The sequence below is a fragment of the Antennarius striatus genome, chromosome 14 (assembly GCF_040054535.1).
Source record: "Antennarius striatus isolate MH-2024 chromosome 14, ASM4005453v1, whole genome shotgun sequence".
Lineage (NCBI taxonomy): Eukaryota > Metazoa > Chordata > Actinopteri > Lophiiformes > Antennariidae > Antennarius > Antennarius striatus.
In genome coordinates, this window is record NC_090789.1 from 10,425,973 (window position 1) to 10,437,542 (window position 11,570).

Here is an 11,570-nt window from a genome sequence, read left to right on the forward strand (position 1 = left end):
GCTATTAAAAGTTCAAAACAGCATACACTCATCGTGTGTGTGTGTGTGTGTGTGTGTGTGTGTGTGTGTGTGTGTGTGTGTGTGTGTGTGTGTGTGTGTGTGTGTGTGTGTGTGTGTGTGTGGTTGGTAGTTAAATTCCAGACTGCTTTTCCTGTCTGATCAACCAGCTGCTGGCTAATCAGAAGCCAGGAGACATCACCACCAGGGTGTAAGATTGGGGAGTACAGCCCTTGCTGGGAGTGAAATGGGGGGCATTGTGGGATAGATGTTTGGGCAGGGTTGAGAGTTGTTGGTGCTCTATGCCGACCCCATCCCCTGCAGAGGTGGAGAGGGGTGGAGATGGCCTGCTGGGGCCGAGAGGGAGGATAGAGGAAACAGCTGGGATGACAGAGGTGGAGGTGAAGGAGGAAAGAGAGGCTTGCCAGCATTTTGTTCAAACTTCCTGGAGAGGTAAACACAAACAAATAACATCAGACAGCTCAAGGGGAAATGAGGGAGTGGAAAGAAAGAAGGAGGAAAGGCAAAGCATGATGTGAAGACAAAACAGAGAATATCAACACAAGACAGAATATGAATCTAAATATGGCTATGTAGCTTTGGTGTTTTTATTTTATTGCAGATTTTCCAATAAGCTCAATGTCTTCTCATACTACAGTATATCAAGAGTGTTGGGGCAGTAGCAGCTCAGTCTACAAGGACTTGGCTTGGGGACTGGAGGGTGGTTGGTTCAAGTCCAACAAAGACCACAGTATGGAGTGTGAATTGGTAGGTGGAAAGCTTTCCTAGGATTTTGGTGCTGGAATATGTTTTCTGTGTGTGTGTGTGTGTGTGTGTGTATGTGTGTGTGTGTGTGTGTGTGTGTGTGTGTGTGTGTGTGTGTGTGCGCGTGCGTGCGTGCTTGTGTGTAATATATACCATATATGTATAGAGTGTCAAAAACAATATGTCCCTTGGGGATTAAAAAAGTATCCTAAATCCTAAATAGTGTATGATTTGGAGTCTCCATACTTTGTTCAAAAGGCCAGGTCAATAGTTACAATACAGAAGTGAGTTGGACCAGCTGGTATCATGGTGCAGCAGGAACAACCTGGAGTTCAACGCTTTCAAAACAGTGGAGATGATAGTGGACTTCAGGAAAGACCCTCCTGCCCTCCCCCCCGTCATCATCTGTGACACTCCAGTGACCCCTGTGGAGTCCTTCCGCTTCCTGGGCACCACCATCATCTGGGAGCTCAAATGGGAGCAGGACATCAGCTCCCTCACCAAGAAGGCTCGGCAGAGGATGTACTTCTTGCGGCAGCTGAAGAAGTTTCACCTCCCTGTAAAGATGCTGGTGAACTTCTACACTGCCACCATTCAGTCCATCCTCACATCCTCCATGTCAGTGTGGTTTGCTGCAGCCACGACCAGGGACAAGGCCAAGCTGCAGCATGTCATCCGTTCTGCGGAGAAGGTGATCGGTTGCAGCCTCCCACATCTCCAGGAACTGTCTGACACAAGGACCCGCAGTCGTGCAGCCAGGATTGCCGCTGACCCCTCTCATCCCGGCCACAACCTCTTCCAGACCCTTCCCTCCGGCAAGAGGCTACGGTCCATCCGGACCAGGACCTCACGCCATAAAAACAGCTTCTTCCCCACTGCAGTCAGCCTCATGAACAATGCCCCCCCCCCCCCCCCCGTAACCATCCGCCCCTCACCACTCTGCAAAGACAGTTTACTGTTTGGACTTATTTTCTTCACCCGCAATCACCATCCTTATACAGTATCTAAACACACCGTAATGTGAATTGTAAATAGTTTTTGTATTCTTATCCTATTCCTCACTCACTACTATTCTCTTCCGCCTTTCTATGCACCGACACCGCGTCAAGTTTCTAAACAGTAATTTTTACTGTACTTGGCAATAAAACCTTTTCTGATTCTGATTCTGTTTCTGACAATACCCAGCCATAATAAAAGCGAAGATCCTGAAGATCACATTGTTTTGTGTTATTTAATTAAGCCCAAAGATATTCAACAATATTTTCAAAAATCCATGTTATAAATGATATAATATATCAATTAATTCCAATCTTCTTTTGGAATTAGGGTGTTCAGTATAAAGAACAGTCATAATCATAGTGCAGGGAAAGAGAACAGAGGAGAAATGACCTGTGGTAGAAAAAAGAGGGATTACAGATGGAGGGGCTGTAGAGGTCAGGGAGTTTGCTTAATGTCATGATGGTTATAACACACGTGATCCTTTCTGGTTTTAAAAAAAAAACAGCATGAAGTATGCAGAATGAAGTTAGCCAACATCCTCCACCTTTCCTATAGTATTTTAATAACAAATAATAATCTCCCCTTCTCAGAAAATGAGCCCTTGAGAGTAAATGCAAAGGTTCATTTTACATACTATATACAGAGCACTGCCGTTGGGTGCATACTTGTTTTCATCATCTATTGTTTTTATCCTCTACCCCATGATGAGGCTGCATTTTACTTGATTAACTCTCTCCCCGGTTCTCATGCATGCACCGGTTGACTTGTGCAGATTAAACCCACATCGTGTCAACAGGGTTAGACTACATGCTTATATATCCATTTAACTACTAGCCACTGGCTGAATAACAGTGACTCATCCCCATCCTCCCTCCCTCTGTCCCCCAAAGCCAGACTGATCAGGCTATATCCAAGACTCATCAGTTGGATGCCCCGGATTTATCCCCTAGGATAAATATATACAATGTGTTTAACAGCTTAACGTGCCCACGCCCGTGCAAACGCACACACAGTCTGTGTGTACATTTAGCAGTACTGGCTGAAGAGAATGGGAGATGGTAAACAAGACAGGGAACAAACTGACCTTTATTCACGCTTGCTTTTTCTTTCTCATTCAAGAGTGTTCCCTAACTCCAATTAGCAATATAAATGTAACATGTACAATCTAAATCTGAAGTCACAAATCGGAATTATGGAAAGTGTATTTAAACAAGTGAGACTGTTATTGGACATGATTACCTACATCAACATGTGCCACTTTTTCCTCAGAAAAAAAAAAAAAAAATCCGGAACATCAAGTAAGTCTGGAGACAGTTTACATCTATTTCCTCCTGTAACTGTGTTTTAGTACTGAGAGTGAAACAGAGACCCCCTGCTGTGTCACCCTAAACCACTGTTTAAGATCATCTATAGGCTTTTAAATGTGTTTTAAAAACTCACCAGCCATACATTTTATGAGAGAAGTACAATTTCTTTTATGTAAATAGCCAACAAAATTTGTTCAATAGCTCAGAACTCCCATGTATTTTCAGGTCCTAAACCAAATCACATCAGGTTTGAATCAATCTACAATTTTGATCATCATCGGCTTTGATGTTTTGCTACAGCACTCTGCCATCTGTGCATTTTAATAATCACTTGATAGACAATGGCTGGATGAGTGTATGAGTATGTGAAATAAAACATTGCAATATACAGTAGAGTCAACTCTCATCTGATCTAAGATGTCCAAAATAATAGCTTGAAATAAAATAACTCAGCTAACACATCATAAAATGATGATGGTCTAATAGTTAAAGACAAAGGAGCTTTGGGATTATTATTTGCAGTGACGACAGTCGCAGAACCCTCTATGAAATTATCCAATTGAGTTGAAAGATATGGATAACAAGAAAACTCAGCTTTAAAAATGAGAAAAAAGATCCTGCAACTGGAGTGAAGACCCTTTAATCAAAGTCTGTTAATTAGACAATGAAAGGATTTATAATTTCTAACCATTGGACACATTTTGTTTCAAAATCAAAGTAAACCAGCTGGTAAGTCTGATCACTTAAAGATGAACAGTAAAAAGTAGTTCACAACCCAAGCCACTTGCATCAGTTACTTTGATTTGAATTGGAATATTAATTAAAGGGTGTGGTTATGATGTGTGTGGTCTGATTCAGCACGGGACATTTAATAGGGAAAGTATTTTGATTTTAAGAAGAATGTCTTGAAACCTCTGTATGTGTATTTGTGTCACCACAACCAACCAACCATCCTTCAATCACTATACCCCTCTGTCCTGAATCAGATGCTCAGTCGATACATCTCATCAGGAAAACCGGGGCCATTTTTGGGTCTATCAAAAGACTCCATCTATTCTCAGTAGGAATCAACAGCAGTAGGTCTTGTTTGGATTAGAGACAGCAACCATTGTCGTAGAACTGCAGTAGAATAGACAGCCAATAATGACAGGGGGTACCAAGCACACTAAATGTCACACTCAGTCTCTGGGGCGTTGCACAATGCTTAGTGGGGTGGTGGACCTGCTTATAGCCTAGACAGGCCGATAGAGATGGAAAGAAAAATGGCAATCCCGGGAAGCAAGTAACTGTATGTGTTTGTCTGTATTGATGTGAGTGTGTCTTGCCTACTTCCATCTCCCAAATCTTTGCAAACCTTTAACCCATAGTGACCTCTCCATTGTTACGGAGCAGATGAGCTAGATCTGGTGCTACGCTAATTGAATGGAGTCCACAGGAGCTGTCTCTCTGTTTTCTACACTATACCTCTTGCTGTCTGCCTTCATTCTCATCTCAGTGCATTGTTAGAGCAGAGGTGCCCGAGCAGGACACATAAACATGCACTCTCGCACACTCACACACACACCTCCATACATACGCATGCCAACACAAATAAGCCTAAGGCAAAGAAAAGAGGCAGAGCGAGGGGTCTTTCTTTATTGCGCTGATCAAAACATTCGTCCATCCTATCCATGTGTTTCTCCCTCCCCTCTATTACACCCTCCTTATTAAATCATTCCCCTCCAATTTCAGTTGGATTTATCCATGGGTATTACCTTGCCCCAAGAGTCAGCATAAAGCAGATGCAGACTCACACAAACAAATCTCAATTTCACACATTTGCACATATAGTGCATTTATTCCTTTTTTCTTCATGATCAATTAGATGGAAGAAAGAAACGTGAAGACATTTTATGACCTCGACATATAAGCTGCACAATACTGCCAAGTGAAACAAGTACATTTCTGCACCATCTACTTGCAGTACTGTAAGTGGACTATTCTTATGCAAACAGAATGAAGTTGGGGGCGAGCAGCTGAGAATGGGAGGAGAATCTCTGCTTTTTTTCTGTGGAAATGGGTCACAGAACTAGAATTAGACTCTTTCACGCTGCTACAACAACTTGTCAGCGCTTCTGGATATTTCTTGCAAATCGACAGGGTCTCTATTGTTGATGTCTTGGGGAAAGTTAAAATGAGAGCAAAAGATGAAGCACAGAGCAGCAAGGTTGCTGAGGAGGCATAAAATAGTACTCCGGGGGTCTCAGCAGTTGCATTTTGAGGAATTCAGTAATCCAATTACCTTGTGGAGAACATATACTACTTTAGGGTACAGTCGGCACAGATGACTATGAGCCTGCACATGCACACTGAACACAGTACTTCAAAGACATGGAGTCCCCAATACAAGACACTGATACACGCAGACTCTATATGCTGTTTTAAAGGCATACATTATCTGAGCTCACACATACACACAAAGACATTATGAATTCAGTGTTTGATCAAAGATTGTTTTAGGCAGGGTCAAATTTGCACATTAGTACTTTTCTAGGGGGGAAATAAATTGTGAATTATGTACATCCACCATATGCCAGTTAGACATTAAATTGGTAAGAGAATTATATTAGAAAAAATAGACAATTACAAATGATTATGATAATAAATAAAGTGCATACCTCTGTCAAGTCCCAACCTTCAATTTTCACCATGAAAATGCTGCCATAAAGTTTATGTTAAAGAAAAAAGGACAAAAGTAAATCCACTTCTATTCAAGAGCTACTCAAGAATTCACTACTACCATTTTTGGCAAGTGCCTCACTCGTTCCCGATATGTCTGACCCTTTAACCAGCTTCTATGAAAATCAGTCTATCTGTTTACTCCGACAACACAACAATGTGAACAAAAACATTTGTGGAGGAAAGTAGAAGGATATGAAGTGAAAAAGAAATTCTGAATGACGTTACAGAAATTATTGCTCTTTGTCTTAAAAGGAATGCAAAGGGATGTGACATACATTTATTTTTTTATGACAATAGTCTGACTATTGCAGAAATAGGTGGTTAGCTACCGAACAATGATTGATCTCAAACCTGATATTCTCCGAAAAATATTGTTTGACTTTATAATTGTACATCGATTGTGAGAAGGGAAGAAGTGCCTCATAGTCTGTCAAATGAAGCTACAGATGTCTCCTGACAGCTCTCAGCCTTACGGTGAGCTAATTTTAATCATTGGTAGAAATTTGATAAACAAGCAGCCCCAAAGGCTTCTGTGGGTCTGAATCAGACAATGAAGCTCAAAATACAAATGTGATGAGTTTGAAAGGTTAATAAAAGATTTTCACTGTTGCCAGTCAGCTACATACTTAACCACTTCAGATGTAGCATACGGGGGGAAAGTGATGCACATGGTAAGCTTAGGTTTTTCAGTGTACAAACAAAATCACTACAAGTGAAGCTTTTTTTTAGCGGCAAAACTTCAATTCACAATCCTTTCAGATATGAAACGATTGACAACGGACTGATGTTTCTTTATGTAATGATCTTTGGTAAACCATTTACAAACCTGTGAGTAAAATGTGCATTCCATGAATACATGAAATAGCTGGAAGTTGTTAACTGATTCTGCTGCTGCTGCCAGGTATGACAGCTGCCAGATGCAAGCTGCTGCCACAGCAGCAATTATTCCATCCCTTCATACCACCAACATGAAGTTGTTTTAAATGCTGCTGACTTGTTGAGCATTCCTATCTGTACAACTTTTCTAGATTTGGTCAATGTAAAATCTTATATAAAAGGACAGTTAAACAAAATTTAATTTGATTCCAGAAATGTCAATGACTGAAATTGGCTTGAATATATATATATATATATATATATATATATATATATATATATTTATTTATTTATTTGTTTATTTATTTATTTATTTATTTATTTATTTATTTTTTTTTTTAAATGATCATCAGTGTCACATTCAAAACAGCTTGACCCCATTGCACAGGAGAATCCACTCCACTCAACATGTCCATATGTCCAGGGATGAGAGGTTAGCTCACTTAGCTTGTTAACAAGGAGGAAATCTGCTATGGACATGCTAACTTGTTTACCAGCATTTATTTTAAATTCACCAGAAATGCAGAACAGTTGCAACAGACAGCTTGTTCAGTTTTTTTTTTAAAGTTCAAAAGAAGGCTTTGCCACATCTTTCATAAGATGTGCTAAAGTCACATGTGCAGTTTTCTCAACCCCCTTAAATAATGTTAATTGATTTAAGAAGAAGAATTCTAAAAAATGATCAACCTGGGAACATTATTGACTCGCAGGAGGTTGCTGTGACAGGTCATTTGTAATGAGGTCATTGTTGCACTGATGTACTGAATGAAACCTGGGAATGGCAAAATGACACAATGGCCATCACAGCAAGACAGAAAACACTCCATCCATCCATTAACCGCCATTATATCAGACCAAATCATCATTATTGACTGTCAGTGATTTCAGGTCAATGGCATGTTATATAAGCACACTGGCAACCCGACCAGATGCTATATAGGCTGACGCACAGCTGCTATCAGGGATTATCTCACTGCCTGCAAACACTCACATACACCCTCTTGACCAACACATGCTGTCTCCCAATCAAATCATACACATGCAGAGTTAGAGGTGTCCAATGCGACTAATCTTATCACACAGGACAGATCGGGACATTGTAGACACATCTGTCTCACCTAAATAAATCACTCCCACACAGTTTTCCCTGAGTCATTCCCAGAGTGATATTGACTGCACTAAAATGTAAGAGTGCCCATGCATAAGAAGAAGAGGGTCAATAATAAATGTCATTGATGGATCTCTTTAACATATGGTCCTGAATCAAAGGACCAAACGTATGTAGATCCACAAAAAATAAATGCACCAGCAGGTTTAGAGTCAATTGGTTTTTGACCACATGATGCAATCAAACCTTTTACTTTAATCCTGGGGTCATCAGAGCACCGCTGATGAGAACCTTGTTGTTCCCTTACATTCTCTAACTCCAGGGGCTCAAATCAATCTATATATCTGGATGGCAGAATTATCCACTAAGTGTTAGCCTGCATTACAGCCATATACGGGCCGGTGCTAAAAAAAAAAAAAAGGCCAAGGATTGAGAAAATCCCTCATCTTATATGACTCAATCTAATACATCTCAGTCCAAAACATGCTGTGTTTGGTACGTGCCTGCGATTTGCATTAGTCTGAGTATACCCATATAGGAGGAGAAGCGATTTGGGAAAGCAAGGGATTTTAAAGATGGTGTTATTAAGGGTAGCTAGAAAAGGAATAATGTACAGCTATAATGATGACATATTTACCGTTAATATAATTATGATGGATGGTTAAACTTTAATGTACACTTTCCTTTTGATTACAGGGTGTCTGTGAAGTAATCCTCCTGAGAGTCAACAAAATTGCACCATTTTATTACCTTGAGAAAAGCATCTCGATTATTTTGCAGTGACTTATCATTATGACATGTTATGAAGTGGGACACAGCCCACTGAGTAGGGATCAGGGCCTCTCTCATTGGATGGTCGATGGTGAATGGGGTCATGGGATCTGCCACAGATGGTGCAGATTGAGTACCACAACCCCACCACAGACTGAGCTCTGTACCCCCATGACCATTCTGTCATGGTTCTCGCCCCCCTAATGCTGCAATCACACTGCAACCTAAAATAAAACCTTAATGGAAAGCATCATGGGATATCGACCGCAGGGTTTGAGCATTTAATCACACAGGAAACTGACAGAAGAAATGGTCAAGAAGTGTTTAATACTTCATTTTTTTTCTCTCCAAATATCAGATTGTTCTTTTCCTGGACAACTGAGTGTCAAAAGAAGAAAGACTTTTTTTACCATTTGCCATCGAAGAAAAGATTAGAAATTCTAGAGTACAACTGCAAGTGACTACACTCATTCAGTCTTATTTTTTCAACACATTCTTGGAGAAAAGCGTACGAGCTGGCACAGCATCCTGACAACAAACAGTACTGCACTGTAGCAGCGGCTGCTAAGCCTTCCAAAAATAAATCAATGCCCACTTCCAATTAAGCAGTATAGAAGGTATTCTAATATAAAAATGTAAACACTTATACCATATGTCAACTTTTATTTTCCCCTGACAGAAAATTTTACTTTTTAATTATTGAAGGGAGCCTAAAGGCAGCAAACACTCATTATTTGACAGCTAAACTCTGTTATTACTGTGATTAAAAACAGAACAATTTTGCACTTTGGGAATATATTTTTACACATTCCATAAATCATTTTGTGGCTGCTGGATACCATGCTGTGAACCCCCCACCATCAGTAAGGTATTATTTCACTGGAGATAGTGTGTATTCAAAGTAGTTAACAATATTTAGAAGCGATTTCTACGGGAGGTGAAGATGACATCCAGGACTGCAAGGGCAGTTTGAGAATATATCCTCATGAGTTCCTAATGTTTTTAGCTGAAGCCCGATTGGTCACACCTCATCACCCCTTCTTTTTGCCCTCTGTTCTTTTCCAGTCAACCCATATGCCCCACCCCCGCATGGTACCATCTGCCAGGGTTCCACTGAAGTGGTTTTCTGAAGAGTTATAAACATGCTAAATCTCTCCATTCCTAAAATTCTGTAGCTGAGCTTTCAGTTTGACCTCTGTTCATCCAAAAAAACAACAACAAAAAAACAGCTGCTTACTGTTGTGCTCTGTGTTGTGAGAGTGGAAAGGAATAAAGCAGTGTGTTTCATCCAATGTAGGAAACAACATTCACACAAAAGTCCTTGAACTGGTAGAATCTTAGTCTAAAGGGTTTAAAGTTTGGAGCTCTTTCCACAGACATATCACATATTTTATGAAGATTTCATTTATAGACATGGTATTATATTTATTCTACTGTAGATTTCAATATTCATATTAAAATTAATGCTTTCTACTGCTTTATATTTATCAATCTGTGCTACATTAGACTGTGCAGTATATTGCAGCATATTGATGTTACTGTGCTGCTCTTGCATAGACAAGAATAAGCACAATCCATTGATTCATCATCTATCATCTATCCATTACGGTAGATGAATGAGAAGGAGGAAAAAGGAGATGATAAATTCTTTTGTAATTATCCATTAATTATGAATGAATTTATCTCCCGCTCGAGATCACAACCCCTATTTGACCATTGATCATGGCTGTCTCTTTCTAACAGAGGAGGCCAAGTAGATTTTTAATGGAAATAAAATTCGGGATTATAGGAAAAATAGACATTTATTGTTTCATTTTAACCCGCCACACTGTATAAAGTAGACTTTGAAATAATTCATAAATACAGTAGCTGACTTTATGGCTTCAAACTTTTAGAAAATGTTTCAACTGAAAGCTTGTTTTTCAAGATAATCCATATGCAATCTGAAGGATTTAAAGGTTGTTGTAATCCTTCATTCTGTCCATACTGCACCGGAAGTGATGTCTTTGTAGAAAAACTGTGTAAGAAGATGAGGATAAAATTCATTATTCTAATGTGGTGCAAATATGCACATATAAATCTCTCATTATGCTTTAAGAGGTTATGGTGCAAGTATCTTCAGCTGAACTTTAGTGGGCCCTTCGTCACTCATTAATCTCGGCCTAAGCATTTTGAGTTGGCGAATTTAAAGGGGTACCCCTTCAAACCACATCCCATTCTGTGATTTGTGTGTCCATATTAAGCTGAACAGAAGCACAGAATGCCAACAGTATACCAATATGTGACAGACAGGACAAAGATGACCCCTGAAGTGCCCTCACCACCTTTAGAATTCAGTATAGGTACACCCCGCTAACAACAACTGGCTGTGGCACTGATCAATTTTCCAATAATTGAAAGATTAGTCAAACTGTACAATATCCACCATATCACTGACATGCTGATAAATGGTTTTTAATAAAAGACCAGCACTAGCAGACTGATACATTGGTCCAACACTAGCTTTCTACCCCACCCACCAATCACTTCCCCAATTCTAAAGCTGTACTGCCCCCTTCCACTGTGTCCACCCACCACTCTATCACTCGCGTTAACCTCCTTTCCTCAGTCTTCTCTGGTGTCCTCCAAAGATAAACCCTTATCATCGTCACCATCGTGATCCTCATCACAGAGCACCCTCACCCGCTTTTCTGTCCTTAGCGGGAAACGTTGATCTGATTACGGCATTAGGTCTGTGCCAAACAAACAACTACAGCGGGAGGTTGGGCTCACTTTTTTTTTTAGATATACATATATTTTCTCATCAAGCAAAGTGCTCTTCAAAAGCAAAATGAATAACATTTGGATTGTCTGCTTATTGTAAAGCATAAGAACCTTAGCTGGAAACATAACCTTGCTAACATCAAAACTCTAGAGACTTGATAACGATAAGTCTCTAATCCGCTGTTTCGGTACTGTTTGTGGATTCAATCAGGTCGCTGGAGTGTGTGTGTGTTTGTGTGTGTGTGTGTGTGTGTGTGTGTGTG